This window comes from Triturus cristatus, chromosome 5_1, assembly GCF_964204655.1.
Source record: "Triturus cristatus chromosome 5_1, aTriCri1.1, whole genome shotgun sequence".
Taxonomy (NCBI): domain Eukaryota; kingdom Metazoa; phylum Chordata; class Amphibia; order Caudata; family Salamandridae; genus Triturus; species Triturus cristatus.
Window position 1 is genome coordinate 710,936,023 of NC_140587.1, and position 22,008 is coordinate 710,958,030.

Consider the following 22,008-nt stretch of genomic DNA (forward strand, 5'->3'; position numbering starts at 1 on the left):
ACGCTCTTCACTAGGTGATGGGCCCTCACTGTCTTTTTACACCCTTCAGCCTCATCTCTGCGTAGGCTTTTCCGCTCTAGAAAAATTCTCCCTACATGCAGTTTATTCTGGGCTACAATAGTTACAGGATGAGTAAAGAGGTTCCCAAAACATAGCTCCTCCAGGGTATTCTTCACATAAAGGAGCCAGGGGATGCGCATACACTTGTCCCTTTTTAGGCAGTCCAATAAGATTTCTCTACTAAGTGTCGCATCAGGATTGTACCAGATTTTTAACCAAGCGATAATAGGCCTCAATTTTATCAAATCTTCTATATATGGTCTCCCTAGCTCCCTATGGGCAATCAAACCAGCAGTACTTTGTGGTACCCTCAAGAGTGATTTCAGATATTTATTTTCTTCACGTTGGATACTAGTGGTATTGACAAAGCCCCATACTTCTGCCCCATAAATTACCTTGGAGCATGATACTGAGCTGTACAGATTTATCACCTGTTCCGGGGACCATCTTCCTAGCCTCCTGCCATAGCTAGCAATTGCCCCGTTAGATGCAATCATTTTACCACAACGTTCCTCCACCAGGGTATCAAACCGCAGGGCACCATCGAATGTTACACCAAGGTATGGAAACGTTTTGACCTCTTCCACAATGTGGCTCCCTATTTTGTATGTAAATTTAGAGGTGGTTTTTTTCCCCGCCAGGAGCACATAGGATTTACTCAGATTTACAGAAAGGTCCAAGGCACTCATGAACCTAACAAAACCATCAATCAGGATTTGTAGGCTCCTTGGTGTCCGTGCGATCAGTACCGCGTCATCTGCATAAAGCAGAACAGGAATATGACGCGACCCAACCCTTGGGCAATCTGCCTTCAGACCCAACAGAAACTGCTCCAAATTATTAATATAAAGGGAAAACAAAAAGGGAGCAAGAATGCAGCCTTGTCGGACTCCACTCTTACAGGGAAAAGAACTAGTCAGCCCCCCCTCCCTATTAAAGCGGACTTTGGCGGTGGTGTCACTGTGCAGTTCCCTCAATATATTAATTAGACCACTCTCTATCCCCATACTAAGCATCATGCCCCACAATTTTCCCTATTGACGTGATCAAATGCTGCTGCCAGATCCATGAAACCCATGTAAATGGATTCATCACTAGCCATGGTATACTTGGCAGTCAGCAAATAAAGGTTCAGACACTGGTCACTAGTGGACCTCCCTGCCCTAAATCCGTATTGAGTGTCCGAGAAGATGTTTTTTTCCTCGGTCCACTCGGACAGTCTATTAAGAATTGCCCTCCCCAAAAGTTTTGCTGACACATCAATCAGGGAGATCGGGCGGTAGCACTTTGGGTCATCCCTGTTGCCCTTTTTGAAAATCGGCACAATTACTGCCGTGGACCAAGACGGGGGCAGGCCACAGATGATAGCAGTATTAATAACCCTTGTCATTAGGGGAGCCCAGAGTTCGATGTTACTCAAAAACAGATCAGGGGGGATTCCATCAGGCCCCGGAGCTTTATTTTTGGTCAGGCCCTCAATCCCTGCAATGATCTCCTTAATGGAGAATTCTACCAGTGGAGCCTCAGTTGGAATGGCCGGTAGGTCTACAGTAGAACCAGGCTCATGATTGTACAGGCCCCTATAGTGGTTGACCCACTGCTCTGGGAGAATATTGGCCCCTATATCCGGGGTATCTTTTTCCTGGAAAGTTGGGTTATTAATTATTTTCCAAAAGCCTGCTAGGTCCTTTCTTTCCCCCGCTTCTCGTAAATCTGCCCATGCTTCCGCCTGCAAGGCAAGTTTCCTCCTCTTAATTTCCTTTTTATAAATTTCTCTGCACACCTTAACTTTGTGGGGGACCCTTGGTTTAGTTTTAAGGCAGCTTTTCAGCTCCCTCAAAGCTTTAGAGCAGTCTTTGTCGAACCATCGGGGATTCCCGTGGTTCTTAAATGGGACACTAGTCTTTAGCAAACCATCGACCAGATTAGCGATCTGGTCGAAAGCTTCCATTATCCTCGGTCCGCGGACTTCTGTGTCCAAACAATCATTAATAGCAAGTATGCCAGCGTCCACCAGGCCCTTGTAGAACTTTTCCCCGTCTATTTTAGCCCATTTTAGTCTCCTGCCTTGGTCTGTTGCTCTCTCAGTGAAGGTGCGTTGAACTCTAATACTTAGACCCACCATATACTGCAGCTCCAAAACAAGAGGGTTATGGTCACTAAAGCCACTCCATTCGATCCCTACACTAGTTGTCTTATTAATTAAGGACCTTGAGACCAGAATGTAATCTATGAAGGAAGAGCATCCTCTACCCTTAAATGTGGGGGGGGAGTGTGCCATCCTCCTGCATCCCTACCATATTAATGGTGTGTTCAAGGTCATATTTAAACCGTAACATTCTGAAAGCTGAGCCCAACGGCGTATGAGAGAAATGCGGTCCCTTCTCCATAGGGCATCGGGACCAATCTGTGCTTATTTGGACCAGTGCCGGGCACAAGTGGCAATTATAATCTCCCATAACCACCAACCCATGTGGCTGCCCATTTTTTTGGCCTGTTATGACCTGGCCCAACCTATTATCTAATTCAGTAACAAGAGAGATGTTAGATCCCGCTATCTCGTTGTTATAAAGGTTTACTGCAACAAATCTAAGACCTTTCCCGGTGAACCTGACTGCCTGAATCCTGTGGGAATTCCAATCAAGGCAAGTGTAACTTCCCGGAAGGCTCAGATCTATATAAATAGCTAAACCTCCCATGGCTCTCCCTGATCTTGATTTTTGAGCAGGAACAAAAAAACACTTATACCCTTGCAGGTGGAAATTATTCTCCTGGGCCCAGGTCTCCTGCAGACAAATTACATGGAATTTTCTGATATAGTCAAGCCACTCTTTGTTATTAAATTTCCCAGCCAGGCCAGCTATATTCCATGAGATGATTTTTAGTGCCTCACCCCCCTGGACCCCTCCTCCCAGTGACCCACCAGGTGATTCTCGCACTTGTTTTCCCAATTCCGGTCCCTGTGCGTCACCTATACATGCAATATCTACAACCCTAGGTTCATCCAGCACATAACTCCGGGCGCAACTTGATGACTTTTGTTTTGCCTCGGGGCTGTGCTTCTCCCACTCAGCATTTGGAACCCCTCTACCCCCTATACCCCATATACCATTATCTCTTTGTCAATCTACCCCCTCAAGACCATCCAGGCAGTGGAACCGATTGAATGTATGGAAGGGTAGCTCTGGGCGGCTAAATAATGGCCTGGGATTGAACTCGTGATAAACACCCCTTCGACCCACCCTTTCCCAGTTGTCATATGAACGGGTCACGTGTACAGGGGCTGGGGTGGGGGGAAAGAAGAAAGACACATGAAGTGTTTGAATTGTTGTTACCTGTGATCTATTCTTTCCCTGGCATATGTGAGCAACTGTTCCAGCATCCCTGAAGCTCACCAATATGCAATCCCCTATGATGGATTTGCGTGTTCTCCCTATCCAAGGCACCCTTCTGACCATTATGATCTCATTGCTTAAGTGTACGGGTAAGGGTCTATTCAAATTTAGCCACTTAATCACCCTACTTTTCAGAGCACAGAAATCCTCGGCTTCACCTGCCTCTAGTGGTGGGACGCCCGCCATGACTACTGTAAAGTCATTCGCCTCTGGTGGTGAGTTGGGTCTACGTGGCCTGGGGGGAAGCTTCATTAGTGGAGTCGGTGCAACACTATCTGGGGGCTGTACCGGGGGAACAGCATTTGCAGGGGGTATAGGTCCTATGGGGTTAGGTGGCTTATTTGGGGCAGGGTTATTCCTCTGGGTTTGTGGTGGGGCGGCCGCAGTTGCAACCTGTGAGGGAGCAAGATGCATAACACTTTTTGGAGCTGTTGGGGTGGCAATAGGTTTAAGAGCCCTCTCATGAGAATTGGCCGGATTTTTCATACTGCTTAGTGTAGCCTCAAGAATGGTTAGTCTGATTTCCACTTTTTTGATGCTTTCACTAATTGGTAACAAAAGTGACCTAAGCAGGAATTCCAAATTACCCAGCGGAGCAACAGAGAGGGGGGCATTAACAATGTTGCTAGCCGTCTCTTTAGTCAGGACGGGAGCCACACCATCCTGTGCAGCGGGTTTAGAATGTAAGTCAGCCACCGTTGTCACAGTTGATATGGAGGGTTTGGATGACTTCCCAAAATCAGAATGAGGGATCTTTGGTTTGTTTTTAGCCTGGGCACCCCTCGACTTCCTCCTACGTTTGTTTGGTGGGGGCCCAAAAACCCCTTGTGCTACAGCTATTTTAGGTTTGGCTTTCCTAGACTTTGATGCTGGGGGCGGTTGAGAAATTAAGTCAATCGTCCCCCTACTTGGGCTTGTGCTACTCACTGGGGTTGAGCTCATAAGTACCACTGGGGGCGTTTTTGTAACATCCCTAAGCAGGATCGGAACATCTTCATTTAGTGTCAAGTCTTCGCTAGGTGTGGGAGGATAGTCTCCTAGAGGTCTACCTTTCAAATTATCTATAGAGCGTCTCCGCTCAGCTCTGAGCCGGCTTAATGTGTTCTCCTTGTCCCCATCTCCCCCCGCCCGAGGAAAGTAATTCTCTAAGGTCATATTTTTTGTTCCTGCCTGCCTTATGGGGGTACTTTCCTTTACCGGGGACGGCATGGTATCTTAGAGTGTGATGATAGCTATGGGGCAATTTATCAGCTTGTTGTGCTAGGGACTTGATGGCAAACGGCAGAACCAAGAGGGTAGGCCCAGCCCGGCCTATGACGGCCACAGACGGCCCCGCCCTTGTCCCGGGCTTCTCCCGGCGCCCTCCCGCTCCCAAAAGCAGACTGTCTCTCGTGAAGCCAGTGCTGAATGCCGCGGTGTCGGTGGAATGGGTAACATTGTAGCCAGACCCAGCTCAGCTGAGCCAGCCCCCACCTTCCGACGCAGCGTGTACCGCGAGCTGCCAGTGGCTTGCTCAGTCACACTGTGGTGCTAATTAGAGAGCTCTGCCCTGACAGCTGAGGAGGTACTATAAATGTGTACTTTGCATTTCAGTGCAGTAATGCAGACCACCACACTGAAATGTGTTAGTCCAACGCCTGATGCTTGGCCCTGGCAGACATTTCATTGTAGCCCCCATTTTTGTTTTAATTTTCTCCCCTTGGCGTGTGTTAATAAATTGGAGAAATAATCCAAGGAATAGGTCACTAGTACGCGTGCCAATACTGGGAGGGGAAATATGCACTGGGAACGTGATCCTCTTTATCACTTTATATCAGCTGTATTCAAAACTTGTTTAAACAGAGCTTTCTTGAGTGACAAAATGATAAACCTGCTACTATGAACAACTAATTCTGCCACCCATATCATGCACACCATATTAGTTTGGGGCTAAACCATAATCTATCACAATATAATATTCAATGATGCCTGTCCCCCACCCTCCTCCAAGCATTTAAGGTGAAGTGTGTCACACAGGCAGCAGCAGAAGCAACGCAAGGTTCACTCAGAAATGCCAAATATGCATCCTTATAATCTCTGTTCATTTGTAGCCTATAGCTTGAAGAGCTGTGCATAAATGACAAAACTAGATTCCAAGTAGCATGACAACTAAAACTGCTATTATGCATTTGCAGCACAATGGAACTACTAGAGTGAAGCAGACTATCAACTTGAATACATGAACATATGGAACTGACATACAATTGTCAACAACTTTGCATGAGAAGAATTACCACATATTGCTGGTCATCAAATGGAAACATCATGATTAACTATAGCCATTATGCTTGACAAAATCGCTAACACTGAATTCTCCGAGTATCACTCGATACATTTGCAATGTGCTTCAGCCAGCGCCTCATCAAGAGCTGTAAGCACTATAAACACAGCAATAACAATAATTCAAACAACAGCAGAGCACACAGAGCTGTTACTTTCATTGGTGCAGCAGGAGAAGTGTTACCAGGTTCCATAGATATGAGGGGCTCACTGAGCCAAAATATGGTTGTCTTATATTGCCAGAGTAGGGTCTAGTCTGATTTTCCTTGCGTGCATTAGAGTTAATCGCACCCTTCCCAGACTGAATGCAAGCTTTCATATTAACGCAGAACATCAGAGGTAATAGCAGTTCAGGATTCCTGCACATCTAAACAGGTATAGCATGGTATTATATGGCAGGACGTATGACTCGAATAGCACGGGTTCTGTTTGGTTATGCTTGTTTATTATTGACAAAGTATGCCAGATGTACTCAACGATTAATGCTCTTCGTCTTGTTGTTCCTCTTACTTGGCGGCGACGTGGAGTCCTGGACCATCAGTTTTTCTTACGCCCCTAGGAGGAAAACAGAGGCCACAGGTAAGTGGACAGGTTTGTCTTTTGATTATTGGTTTATCGTTCTGGTAGAGTTGTGAGGGATACACATAGGGGTTTATTCACCCTCCATCACCATCACTCATAGTTGATGTGGTCACTTTTTTTAATTGGGAAACTCATTTAGATTAGATCCCCATCATCCTCAAAGAAATAAGAAAATAACTTGGTATTTGGACCTGATGCCCTAAATACACCCCTTCCAAATACCGAATTGCAAACCCATTTTGCAATTTGGTAACAGGTTACCGAATCGCAAAATAGGGTTTGACACATTGGAAGAGCCTTTTTTTGCATTCACAGACGGGCCGATTCTGCGAATTGGCCCTTCTGCGAACGCATAATAGGTTCATACATGTGGCCCATTATGTGGTAACTGGAAGCAAAAACAAAAAACTAACAGCGAAGCTTCTACACTGTATTAAAGTGTTCCAGGCAGGTCGCTCCCCACGCCGTACAGCTCCACCTGTCTGTGCCTGTGTCCCTGCTCCCTGATCTCACTGCTGCCGCAGGTTCGAGGCCCTCCTCCACCCGCAGGCTCCCGCCTGCGCCTCATCCCTGGTGGCCCAGTGGGGAGCCGTAAGTATCTTGTGCTCGCTCTGTTCCTTTTTGGCTATTTTATTTGTCTGCTGTTGCATTACTGTTTTTGGTATCTGTTTCCCACTGTTTCCTTTTTTTGTATTCTGCTGCTGTATTACTTTGTGGCCACTGTTGTACTCCCTTTCTTTGTATTCTGTGCTTTCCGCCCAGTTTTTGCTCTGTAGCCCTCCAGAGTTCCAGCCTTCCTCTCCCTGCCCCCCGCTCGCCCATTCATCCCGCTCCCGCCTCCCAGCTGCTCCTCCCTTCCACCTCCCCTTCTTATGGTGGCCGCGCAGCGGACGTGCACAGCGGGCTCGCCGCTGGTGCGCCAAACACACACAAAAGGCAAGCACATCTGCGCCCGTCTGCGCCTGGACCGCACCCAGCCACACCGACTCCAACACCCTCCACGCACTCACCGCCGGTCGATCATACACCTGCTTCCTGGCCACCCCGAGGCGCACCCAAGGACCCTTCTACTGCCGGAGCTGCAGCTTCACCAGCCTCCAAGCCGCCACCTCACCTACCGGGGTAGGACGCAACCACCTTGATAAAAGCCAGTGATGCGAGTTGAATCCAAAGTAGGCTTTATTCTAATACAACCACCGACACAAACAGGTCTGCTCTCCAGCGTATCTCCAAGTCAGAATCCTGTTCTCACATCAGCTCATAAGTTTTACATTCTATTGCTAAGACAACTAAGTGTTCTATATTCTATCATGCAAGTAAATTACAACACATCCCCTTTACAAAACAAAGAAACTTACAGAACAGCAAAGAAAAGATACACAAAACTACAACAAAGAAATGCATCATAACTGGAATCTAAGTATAGAAATAAGAACAAAAGATAACAAAAAAAACATAGTTCAAACATAGTTCTAATACAAAACATAATCTTTAAACTTCGCTGGTACATGTCTGAACCTAGTCGGACTATCATAATTTCTGTCTTTATCCTCAGGAACACATTTGTGAGCATCGGCTGCACGAGCATCTGAATCAACAAATTTTACCAACCTTGACATACTCCAAGTGCAACCATTATCCAAAGTAACAACAATCTTTTTAATTGCTGTGATGACAAAAGGTCCAAGAAGATTAGAAATCCCTTATGACTATGCTTGGTTCTCTTTACCCAAACACGATCTCCAAGATTCCACTTCCTCTCCTTCACTGACATTTTGTCATCATAGCGCAATTTATACTTCCGCTGATACTCTGCAATTCTACTCCTTCTCACATCATCACTCACAGCATTGCTTTTCCACTCAGGAAGCCACACTGGATTTAACTTCGAAACTGCTAACCTTCACCTCAAGGCTTCAAAAGGTGATTTTTGAGACTTGGCATTGGGAACTGTACGGTGTGCCCACCAAGTTTCTCTTAACACACCTCTGAAAGAAACTCCAGAATCAAGTGCCCTCTGAGCACAACTCCTGACTACTCTATTCATCCTCTCCGTGAGACCATTGGCCTGTGGAGAATACAATGCAGTCTTCAAATGAATTACACCAAGACCTTCAAGAAAAACTTGCATTTCTTGGGAGATGAACTGCACCCCATTATCAGTAACTAAATATCTAGAAATACCTTCAGATGTGAAAACATCTTTCAGGAATTCAATGACGGACTTGGAATTAACAGTACCCATGCATTTAGAAACTATCCACTTTGAGGTGTAGTCCACCAAAAGAACAACAAACCTCTCCTGAGGAGGCATTAACTCAAAGGGACCCATGATGTCTAACCCCAACTTAGTCCAAACCACATCTGGTACCTTGACAGGCGAAAGGGGAACTTGGCTGGCCACATGAGATTTGTCATTGATGGCACATAAATGACAGTTTTTGACAACACTTACTACCATCCGATCCATTCCCGGCCACCAGTACCTCTCTCTGACCCGCGCTTTCGTAAGACTTCTTCCAAGATGTCCCTCATGAGCTAAATTAATTACCTTATCCTTCAGAATATCAGGCGGAACCAATCTATCGCCCCTCATCAACTTGCTTCCACAAAAGGATAAATCATCCCTTACACACCAAAATGGCTTCACCGCTGGATAAAGATCTTTGTAACTTGACCAACCTTTGGATACAATGTACTTCAGAGAATTGAAAACTTTATCTTTAACAGCACAAGATAACCACTCTTACTTCAATAGTGAATTCTCCATCACCCAATTTACACACTCCAACTCATCACTCACATTTTCGGAGTCCACCGGCAACCTAGACAAACAGTCAGCTGGCTTGTTATCCAAACCTGAGATATAGTGTACGCGGAAGTTAAACTCCGGCAAACCCTCACTCCATCTCTTAAGCCTAAGAGTCATGTGATCACTATGATAGCTTGAGAAAATTTGAACAAGGGGGCGATGATCAGACTTCACCATGAATGGAATCCCCCATAAATAAAATGTAAAATGTTGTATTGCCCAATACACACTAAGTGCCTCTCTCTCAATACAAGAATAATTGACCTCTGCATCTCTAAGGGCCCTGGAGGCAAAAGCCATAAATTTCTCCTCTCCATCCTCCACCTGAGAAAGTACCGCTCCCAACCCCTTAAGACTGGCATCTGTTGTAAGGATGGTCTTCAGCTTGGTATCAAAATGACCTAATGTCGGCATCTTTCCAATTTCAGACTTAACCAAATTAAAAGCTCTCTCCCATTCTGACGTCCAAACGAAATGCGTTCCCTTTTTTAACAATACTCTGATTGGCTCAACTACACTGGCAAACCCTCTCACAAATTTAGAGTAAAACTCTGCCATGCCTCGAAAATACCTAACTTGTTCCTTGCCTCGAGGTGCAGGAGCTCTGACTATGCTTTCAGCAAGCTGCAATTTGGGTTGTATACCCTCACCAGAAATAACATGCCCAAGATAAGTTACCAATCTCAGCCCAATACGACACTTGTCCTTCTTAACTGTAAGCCCCTTCTCTTTCAACTTACTCAAAACAGATCTCAAAACTTCCTCATGCTCACTTTCACATCTTCCATAGGCTAAAATATCATCTTGAAAAAACAAGACATTAGGAAGATTTCCAAGTATCATCTTCATTATCCTCTGGAAACAAGCCGCCGCTGAGGCTAACCCAAAAGGCATTCTCAAAAATTGATACGCCCCCAAAGGAGTGACAACAGACGTCAGGTGCCTGGAATGCTTGTAGAGTTTTACCTGATGGTAAGCGGACGACAAGTCCAAGACACTAAATATCTTGGCCCCCTTCAGTAAACTTATACACTCTGAAATATTTGGAAGAGGTTGACGATCTACCCAGATCCATTCATTCAATCCGCGCAAGTCCACACACATCCTCACAGCAGAACCACCATCCTTGGGTGCCAAAACCACTGGAGCTAACCACTCTGAAGCTTCAATCTATTCAGTCACTCCCAATTTTAACAATCTTTCCAGTTCCATTTTCAGTGGCCCAACCATCAAATTTGGTACTCTCCGTACCTTATGCACACAGGGTTTGGCTGAATCTTTTAAAATAATTCGATACTCAAAACCCTTAAGACACCCAAGAGCATCAGAAAACACTTCTGGAAAGTCTTTGAAATACTTCTCATTAACATCCACTACATCAACAGACAAAATTTGACCATGTGAATTCGCTCACATTTCATCCATCAACATGACCTGATTTTCTGGGTTCTTGGCATTGGGATTTAAAATTATGCCTAAGTCACATTGATGCCTCCAAGCGAGAAAATTATCTCCCCTCACAGCCACATATACTTTCCCCATGGTCTCCTTATGCTTAAATACAATTCTTGCAGTCACATAACCCACATTATCCACACGAGACCCTCCATAACTGAAAGGAGAAATATCCGGGGGCTGAAGTTTCACATTCTCTAGCCCAACCCCTTCGTCCCATATTTTGTTCCCAATCAGTATAAATGGAGAACCAGAGTCAGCCACAACATTAAAATTGTTGTCACCCACAGTAATACTACAAAATGGCATCACAATTTTCTCAGAGTCCACCTTGCCTTCACCCTCTGAAACACTAGAGATGACTTACGTGCGAATAGCGTCAGAGGAATTCTCCACATTACGATTTTTCTTTGAAGACTTGCAAACACGGGCATAATGCCCCTTGATCCCACAGTTAATACACGCGGATTCCCTAGCATAACAGTTGGGAAAACTGGATGAGTGAGAGAAACTTCCACATCTGTAACAACGCATTCTCTGACTATCACTATTATTCCTCTCTCGGTCAGAAGGACTTTGTTGTCGAGGATCACGTTCATTGCGGAGTTGGACCTCTTTGCTAGAAGTAGTGCGAGATTGAGCATTTTTCAAAATGCCTTTATTCTTTGTCCCTGATGACACTTTAGCAATGTTCTCAGAAAATTCGTCATCAGCGTCACATTCTGACATGGAGTGGACACTTTCTTGACTTTTCTGTGTATTTTCACTACGATTGTGGTCACAATCCTCACGATTTTTCCTTGTCTCCTTCACCCACGATGAAGTGTTTTCAACACCTTCCACAATCGCAATGGCCTCTGTCAATGTGGGATTTTTGGACAGTAGTTTTCCTTGTACTCTTGAGCTGTTGGTGCACTTTACTAGTTGATCTCTCACCAGAGAATCCGATAAATCACCAAAATCACAAGTACGTGCTAGCGTTTTTAGAGAAGCCACATAGGTACCCACACGTTCAGTAGGACCTTGGACCCTTGTGAAAAACCTATGTCGTTCTAAAACAACGTTAATTCGCGGTCCAAAGTATCGTTCTAACATCGTCATAGACATCTCGCACACATCAGCAGGTTCACCGTCACCATTACCAATAGTTAAGAGGTCCATGCTGTCATAAGTGTTTCTGCCTTCCACACCCAGATTATGTAGCAGTATGGCTTGTTTCCTGAGCGCTGAAAACTTTTCTCCCCCAATTGCTACTAAGTAAGAGTCAAATAGGTTCCCCCACCTTTTCCAGGGGAGGATCGGTTCGCCTTTCTCCGATAAAAACGCTGGAGGTTGAGACATGCTGGAAGCAGTGGCCATCTCCAAATTATTCTCCTTTCCCTTTTTTCCTTTTTTTTTTCTATAGTCCAAAATTGTTTAGTACACACAGCAAAACCATAGAAGAAGAAGAAAAAATCCAATAAAAAAAAAAATATATATATATATATATAAATCCCTCACAGTAATATAGCTATCACAAGCAGTTGATAAGTCAATCAAGACGATGAGACTTCATACCGCACTGTCTGTGAGAAGAAGAAATCACTTCTCAATTCAGTGCGCGTATAGTTGCACGATTTATATAATCCATTGAAAGTGGCCCAATCCAATATGGCCGCTACCCTGAGAAGCGTGTGCGTGTGCGTCAGCGTCAGCGTTGCTGTGAGGTTCCGAATGTCGACGCACAGCTGAGACGAATGCGCCACGTGAGATGCTGTGGAGTGCACAGAGGCTCGCGAAGGAATTTTGAAAGTAAGCATTTTGAAAGTCAGTTACTTACTTCCCACATATGAAGAAGTCCTCATGAAGGAATAAATAACAAAATTCCTTTTGAAATACGTGGCGTTTAGATTGGATTCGATAGCAAGGTGTCCATGTGCGAGTGAAGAGAAAGTCTTTGAGTCCTTAAATCCGTTTCAAATCCGCCGATCCATAAACAAATTGGGTTCACAGGGGAATTGATGGTTGTAGCTTGTCCCCAATCAAGTGCTACTCGTCGCCAGTAATAAAAGCCAGTGATGCGAGTTGAATCCAAAGTAGGCTTTATTCTAATACAACCACCGACACAAACAGGTCTGCTCTCCAGCATATCTCCAAGTCAGAATCCTGATCTCACATCAGCTCATAAGTTTTACATTCTATTGCTAAGACAACTATGTGTTCTATATTCTATCATGCAAGTAAATTACAACACACCTCAGATGCATACTACTCAACAACCGCTCCGCCCGCAAGCACGTCATCGAACTCTGGGAACTACTCGACTCATCCTCCCCGGACGTCGCCTTCCTGACGGAGACCTGGATGAACCCCTCCTCGACAACCGACATCGCCATAGCCATCCCGGACGGTTACAAGATCACCCGCAGGGACCGCACCAACGAGCAGGAGGAGGCATCGCCATCGTCTACAGGAACACCCTCAGTATTTCGACCTGCACTGACGACACCTGCAGCGCCGCCGAACACCTGCACTTCCAGATCCACATCGACCCCAACACCACCCTCAGAGGAACCATCGTCTACAGACCCCCCGGACCCTGGCCAGAGTTCAGCGACTCCATCGTCGACTTCGTCAGCACGCACGCCCTTGCATCCACGGACTACATCCTCCTCGGAGACCTGAACTTCCACCTCGAGAACACCAACGACAGCAACTCCACCATCCTGCTTGACAACCTCGCCAACCTCGGACTCAAACAGCTCGTCACGACTCCCACTCACTCCGTCAACAACCACGTCACCTTCAGCCACACCACCGAACTCCACTGGACCGGCCACCACTGCATCCACTTCACCTTCGAGAAACCCACCATGCACCACCACACACAACGGACCCCCCGTCGCAGCTGGAGCAAAATCACCGAAGACCAGCTAATCGCCACCCTCGCCCGAAATCCACCAACTGACACCGCCAACGCCGATACTGCCACCCGCAACCTCAGGCAATGGATCGGCGACTGCACCAACACTCTTACCCTGATCAAGAAACCCTCAAACAGACGCACTGACAGAAAAGCCATCTGGTTCACCGCCTACCTCCAGGCATCCAAGCAGACCTGAAGAAGTGGCACCACGAACAGACACCGGACAGCAATGCAGTCCACAAGAGCGCCATCCACAGACACCACCAACTCATCCCAACCGCCAAAAGGACCTCCTTCAAGGAATGCATTGACAGCAACGCACACAACAGCAAAGAGCTCTTCAACATCGTGAAGGAACTCTCCAACCCCAGCTCCAATTCCAATGACATCCTGCCATTGCAAGACCTCTGCGACTTCCTAGCCACTTTCTTCCACCACAAGATCGCAGACATCCATGACAGCTTCAACAACCAGGCCCCCCTGACAGCCACAGACACCTCAGAGTCACCGCCCCCCAACCACACCGACACCCTGTCCTCCTGGACCCACATCAACGACGACGACACCATCAAAATCATGAACACCATCCACTCCGGCTCACCATCAGACCCCTGACTGCACCACATCTTCAACAAAGCAAGCTCAACCATCGCACCCCATCTCCGCAAGATCATCAAGAACTCCTTCGAGACCGCCACCTTCCCAGAGAGCTGGAAGCATGCCGATATTAACGCCTTACTCAAGAAACCCAAGGCGGACCCTAAGGACCTCAAGAACTTTGGGCCCATCTCCCTACTCCTGTTCCCGGCGCAAGTCATAGAGAAGATTGTCAACAGGCAACTGACCCTCTTCTTCGAGAAGAACAACATCCTGGACCGGTCGCAATCTGGATTCTGCAGCAACCACAGCACCAAAACCGCCCTTATCGCCGCCACCGACGACATCAGGATCCTGCTGGACAAAGGAGAAACCGCAGCCCTAATCCTCCTGGACCTGTCGGCTGCCTTCGACACGTCTGCCACCACACCCTACGCACACGCCTGCACAACGCAGGGATCCGTGACCAAGCCCTGAACTGGACCACCTCCTTCCTCACCGGCAGAACCCAGAGTGTCTGCCTCCCTCCATTCCGATCTAAAGACACCAAGATCATCTGCGGCGTGCCCCAAGGATCATCCTTCAGCCCGACACTCTTTAATATCTACATGGCACCGCTCACCCACATAGCCCGATCGCACGACCTCAACATCATCTCATACGCCGACGACACTCAGCTGATCCTCTCCCTCACCACCGCCAAAACCAACCTTCACGAAGGAATGAAGGCCGTTGCCGAATGGATGAAGAACAGCCACCTGAAACTGAACTCGGACAAGAGGGAGGTCCTCATTCCCAGATCCGCCCTCTCCGCCTGGGACGACTCCTGGTGGCCGGCCATGCTGGGAGCTGCACCAACACCCACCGACCACGCACTCAACCTGGGGTTCATCCTGGACTCATCTCTGTCAATGACCCAGCAAGTCTATGCCGTTTCCTCCTCCTGCTTCAACACTCTCCGCATGCTCCTCAAAATCTACAGATGGATCCCCACCGGAACCAGAAGGACGGTCACCCAGGCCCTCGTCAGCAACAGACTACAGCAACACCCTCTACGCGGGAACCTCGGCCAAACTCAAGAAACGACTACAACGCTTCAGAATGCCTATGCACGCCTCATCCGCGACATCCCCCGCCACAGCCACATCACACCCCACCTGAGAGACCTGCATTGGCCCCCTGTCAACAAGAGCATCACCTTCAAGCTCCTCATCCAGGCTCACAAAGCACTCCACCAGACCAGCATACCTCAACGAACGACTCACCTTCTATACCCCGAACCGCCAGCTTTGCTCCGCTGACCTCACTCTTGCCACCGTCCCCAGCATCCGAAGAGCGACCGCCGGCAGCAGATCTTTCTCCCACCTCGCCGCCAAGACATGGAACACCCTCTCCATCCACCTGCGGCAGACCCAGGACCTGCTGACCTTCAGGAGACTTCTCAAGACCTGGCTGTTTGAGCAGTAGCAGCACCTCCCACCCCACCCCAGCGCCTTGAGACCCTCACGGGTGAGTAGTGCGCTTTACAAATGCATGATTGATTGATTGAAGTATACGCCCACAGAGGATATTTTCACAGCAACAAACATGTGGCACTTGGAAAAGTGAGTAACCATCTGACTCAATTCTTCGCAGGCAGCTGGTATTGTAATGACTGCAGCTGAGTATGGTTCTCCCAAGGCTGCTGTAGAGGTGCATTGTCCTGCTGGACCTTCTTTCTTCTGCATCATCCGGTTGTAGACCCTTTCATGAATTGCTTTTAAGTGCTTCCACATGGAACTTGTACTATGTGAATACTTCTTTGCAGTGCCTCTGGATAACTGCTTTGCACAAATATTGCACTGCACATATTTTGTTGTTTTACCTTCTTTTCCCCAGAAGGTATTATTAAGTGCTTCCAGACATCACTTTCTTTTCTTCTGGGTGGTGTAACTTTCTCCTCATCTTGAACAGTTTGTGAATGTTCATCCTGGACAGAAAATGCAGCTTCAGGCATTCTCTAAAAGCAGAGCACCACTGGTTCTCAATCCTCTTTCTGAAGACTTCGCTAGAGAACTGGCTGTTTTTTGGTGTCGTTTTCCATGTACCTGGGTGGGGTCCTAATTTATCCAATCAAAAGGGAAGCTTTGAGTGGATCAGCAGCCAAATTTGCCAATCCGGTCCGTAGATACGCAAACCTGCTAAAATGGGTAACTTTCTTGAAACAGAGATATAGGGTGCCTTATATATACATGTAAATATGTTCACAGTGATGTCATTAATGAAAATGGAGGAATGTACATATTTTAAATAATTTATAGAATTTTTGGCCAGTCTGGAGATTCGGATTCACGGATTAATTCCAATCACATGATCAGGATTAAAAACGATAGAGTACTAGTCCCGTCTATGTTTTCAAACCTGTAGAGGTACCACGGAACGAAAAAATAATTGGAAAAAAAGGTGTTTAATTGCATTACCAAAAAATGTAAATATTTCACATTAAGTACATATATGATTTTTTCCTTTTAAAACATATTTGAAGTATATTTATAAGAAAAAGAATCTCTGTAGTTAAAAAAACTACATTACAAATCAAAATAAATTTTACTATGCTTAGTATTAAAAATAAACTCTAGAAAATACCTAAAACAACTAAACATCCCTTACACACCAAAATAGCTTCACTGCTGGATCAAGATCTTTGTAACTTGACCAACCTTTGGATACCATGTCCTTCAGAGAATTGAAAACTTTATCTTTAACAGCACAAGATAACCACTCTTACTTCAATAGTGAATTTTCCATCACCCAATTTACACACTCCAACTCATCACTCACATTTTCGGAGTCCACCGGCAACCTAGACAAACAGTCAGCTGACTTGTTATCCAAACCTGAGATATAGTGTACGCGGAAGTTAAACTCCTGCAAACCCTCACTCCATCTCTTAAGCCTAAGAGTCATGTGATCACTATGATAGCTTGAGAAAATTTGAACAAGGGGGCGATGATCAGACTTCACCATGAATGGAATCCCCCATAAATAAAATGTAAAATGTTGTATTGCCCAATACACACTAAGTGCCTCTCTCTCAATACAAGAATAATTGACCTCTGCATCTCTAAGGGCCCTGGAGGCAAAAGCCATAACTTTCTCCTCTCCATCCTCCACCTGAGAAAGTACCGCTCCCAACCCCTTAAGACTGGCATCTGTTGTAAGGATGGTCTTCAGCTTGGTATCAAAATGACCTAATGTCGGCATCTTTCCAATTTCACACTTAACCAAATTAAAAGCTCTCTCCCATTCTGACGTCCAAACGAAATGCGTTCCCTTTTTTAACAATACTCTGATTGGCTCAACTACACTGGCAAACCCTCTCACAAATTTAGAGTAAAACTCTGCCATGGCTTGAAAAGACCTAACTTGTTCCTTGTCACGAGGTGCAGGAGCCCTGACTATGCTTTCAGCAAGCTGCAATTTGGGTTGTATACCCTCACCAGAAATAACATGCCCAAGATAAGTTACCGATCTCAACCCAATTCGACACTTGTCCTTCTTAACTGTAAGCCCCTTCTCACTCAACTTACTCAAAACAGATCTCAAAACTTCCTCATGCTCACTTTCACATCTTCCATAGGCTAAAATATCATCTTGAAAAAACAAGACATTAGGAAGATTTCCAAGTATCATCTTCATTATCCTCTGGAAACAAGCCGCCGCTGAGGCTAACCCAAAAGGCATTCTCAAAAATTGATACGCCCCCAAAGGAGTGACAACAGACGTCAGGTGTCTGGAATGCTCGTAGAGTTTTACCTGATGGTAAGCGGACGAAAAGTCCAAGACACTAAATATCTTGGCCCCCTTCAGTAAACTTATACACGCTGAAATATTTGGAAGAGGTTGACGATCTACCCAGATCCATTCATTCAATCCGCGCAAGTCCACACACATCCTCACAGCAGAACCACCATCCTTGGGTGCCAAAACCACTGGAGCTAACCACTCTGAAGCTTCAATCTCTTCAATCACTCCCAATTTTAACAATCTTTCCAGTTCCAGTTTCAGTGGCCCAACCATCAAATTTGGTACTCTCCGTACCATATGCTCACAGGGTTTGGCTGAATCTTTTAAAATAATTCGATACTCAAAACCCTTAAGACACCCAAGAGCATCAGAAAACACTTCTGGAAAGTCTTTGAAATACTTCTCATTAACATCCACTCCATCAACAGACAAAATTTGACCATGTGAATTCGCACACATTTCATCCATCAACATGACCTGATTTTCTGGGTTCTTGTCATTGGGATTTAAAATTATGCCTAAGTCACATTGATGCCTCCAACCGAGAAAATTATCTCCCCTCACTGCCACATATACTTTCCCCATGGTCTCCTTATGCTTAAATACAATTCTTGCAGTCACATAACCCACAATATCCACACGAGACCCTTCATAACTGAAAGGAGAAATATCCGGCGGCTGAAGTTTCACATTCTCTAGCCCAACCACTTTGTCCCATATTTTGTCCCCAATCAGTGTAAATGGAGAACCAGAGTCAGCCACAACATTAAAATTGTGTTCATCCACAGTAATACTACGAAATGGCATCACAGTTTTCTCAGAGTCCACCTTGCCTTCACCCTCTGAAACACTAGAGATGACTACCATGCGAATAGCGTCAGAGGAATTCTCCACATTACGATTTTTCTTTGAAGACTTGCAAACACGGGCAGAATGCCCCTTGATCCCACAGTTAATACACGCGGATTCCCTAGCATAACAGTTGGGAAAACTGGATGAGTGAGAGAAACTTCCACATCTGTAACAACGCATTCTCTGACTATCACTATTATTCCTCTCTCGGTCAGAAGGACGTTGTTGTCGAGGATCACGTTCATTGCGGAGTTGGACCTCTTTGCTAGAAGTAGTGCGAGATTGAGCATTTTTCAAAATGCCTTTATTCTTTGTCCCTGATGACACTTTAGCAATGTTCTCAGAAAATTCATCATCAGCGTCACATTCTGACATGGAGTGGACACTTTATTGACTTTTCTTTGTATTTTCACTATGATTGTGGTCACAATCCTCACGATTTTTCCTTGTCTCCTTCACCCACGATGAAGTGTTTTCAACACCTTCCACAATCGCAATAGCCTCTGTCAATGTGGGATTTTTGGACAGTAGTTTTCCTTGTACTCTTGAGCTATTGGTGCACCTTACTAGTTGATCTCTCACCAGAGAATCCGATAAATCACCAAAATCACAAGTTCGTGCTAGCGTTTTTAGAGAAGCCACATAGGTACCCACACGTTCAGTAGGACCTTGGACCCATGTGAAAAACCTATGTCGTTCTAAAACAACGTTAATTCGTGGTCCAAAGTATCGTTCTAACATAGTCATAGACATCTCGTACACATCAGCAGGTTCACCCTCACCATTACCAATAGTTAAGAGGTCCATGCTGTCATAAGTGTTTCTGCCTTCCACACCCAGATATGTAGCAGTATGGCTTGTTTCCTGAGCGCTGAAAACTTTTCTCCCCCAATTGCTACTAAGTAAGAGTCAAATAGGTTCCTCCACCTTTTCCAGGGGAGGATCGGTTCACCTTTCTCCGATAAAAACGCTGGAGGTTGAGACATGCTGGAAGCAGTGGCCATCTCCAAATTATTCTCCTTTCCCTTTTTTCCTTTTTTTTTTTGTTCTATAGTCCAAAATTGTTTAGTACACACAGCAAAACCATAGAAGAAGAAGAAAAAATCCAATTTAAAAAAAAAAATATATATATATATATATAAATCCCTCACCGTAATATAGCTATCACAAGCAGTTGATAAGTCAATCAAGACGATGAGACTTCATACCGCGCTGTCTGTGAGAAGAAGAAATCACTTCTCAATTCAGTGCGCGTATAGTTGCACGATTTATATAATCCATTGAAAGTGGCCCAATCCAATATGGCCGCTACGCTGAGAAGCGTGTGCGTGTGCGTGAGCGTCAGCGTTGCTGTGAGGTTCCGAATGTCGACGCGCAGCTGAGACGAATGCGCTGCGTGAGATGCTGTGGAGTGCGCAGAGGCTCGCGAAGGAATTTTGAAAGTAAGCAATTTTGAAAGTCAGTTACTTACTTCCCACATATGAAGAAGTCCTCATGAAGGAATAAATAACAAAATTCCTTTTGAAATATGTGACGTTTAGATTGGATTCGATAACAAGGTGTCCATGTGCGAGTGAAGAGAAAGTCTTTGAGTCCTTAAATCCGTTTCAAATCCGACAATCCGCCGATCCATAAACAAATTGGGTTCACAGGGTAATCGATGGTTGTAGCTTGTCCCCAATCAAGTGCTACTCGACGCCAGTAATAAAAGCCAGTGATGCGAGTTGAATCCAAAGTAGGCTTTATTCTAATACAACCACCGACACAAACAGGTCTGCTCTCCAGCATATCTCCAAGTCAGAATCCTGATCTCACATCAGCTCATAAGTTTTACATTCTATTGCTAAGACAACTAAGTGTTCTATATTCTATCATGCAAGTAAATTACAACACACCTCAGATGCATACTACTCAACAACCGCTCCGCCCGTAAGCACGTCATCGAACTCTGGGAACTACTCGACTCATCCTCCCCGGACGTCGCCTTCCTGACGGAGACCTGAATGAACCCCTCCTCGGCAACCGACATCGCCATAGCCATCCCGGACAGTTACAAGATCACCCGCAGGGACCGCACCAACGAGCAGGAGGAGGCATCGCCCTCGTCTACAGGAACACCCTCAGTATTTCGACCTGCACCGACGACACCTGCAGCGCCGCCGAACACCTGCACTTCCAGATCCACATCGACCCCAACACCACCCTCAGAGGAACCATCGTCTACAGACCCCCAGACCCTGGCCAGAGTTCAGCGACTCCATCGTCGACTTCGTCAGCACGCACGCCCTTGCATCCACGGACTACATCCTCCTCGGAGACCTGAACTTCCACCTCGAGAACACCAACAACAGCAACTCCACCACCCTGCTTGACAACCTCGCCAACCTCGGACTCAAACAGCTCGTCACAACTGCCACTCACTCCGTCAGCAACCACGTCACCTTCAGCCACACCACCGAACTCCACTGGACCGGCCACCACTGCATCCACTTCACCTTCGAGAAACCCACCATGCACCACCACACACAACGGACCCCCCATCGCAGCTGGAGCAAAATCACCGAAGACCAGCTAATCGCCACCCTCGCCCGAAACCCACCAACTGACACCGCCAACGCCGATACTGCCACCCGCAACCTCAGGCAATGGATCGGCGACTGCACCAACACTCTTACCCTGATCAAGAAACCCTCAAACAGATGCACTGACAGAAAAGCCATCTGGTTCACCGCCGACCTCCAGGCATCCAAGCAGACCTGAAGAAGTGGCACCACGAACAGACACCGGACAGCAATGCAGCCCACAAGAGCGCCATCCACAGACACCACCAACTCATCCCAACCGCCAAAAGGACCTCCTTCAAGGAATGAATTGACAGCAACGCACACAACAGCAAAGAGCTCTTCAACATCGTGAAGGAACTCTCCAACCCCAGCTCCAATTCCACTGACATCCTGCCATCGCAAGACGTCTGCGACTTCCTAGCCACTTTCTTCCACCAAAAGATCGCAGACATCCATGACAGCTTCAATAACCAGGCCCCCCCCGACAGCCACAGACACCTCAGAGTCACCGCCCCCCAGCCACACCGACACCCTGTCCTCCTTGACCCACATCAACGACGACGACACCATCAAAATCATGAACACCATCCACTCCGGCTCACCATCAGACCCCTGACTGCACCACATCTTCAACAAAGCAAGCTCCACCATCGCACCCCATCTCCGCAAGATCATCAAGAA

General features: G+C 46.3%; 1 long non-coding RNA gene across 1 annotated transcript in view; it reads left to right on the plus strand.

Moving 5' to 3' along the window:
* The window catches only part of LOC146831399 (uncharacterized), a 75,887-nt gene that overhangs the window by 40,027 nt on the left and 13,852 nt on the right, over positions 1 to 22,008 (plus strand). The window contains exon 4 of the long non-coding RNA XR_014961562.1: positions 6,316 to 6,353. This is a non-coding gene — a long non-coding RNA (uncharacterized LOC146831399). The remainder of the gene's footprint in view (positions 1 to 6,315; positions 6,354 to 22,008) is intronic.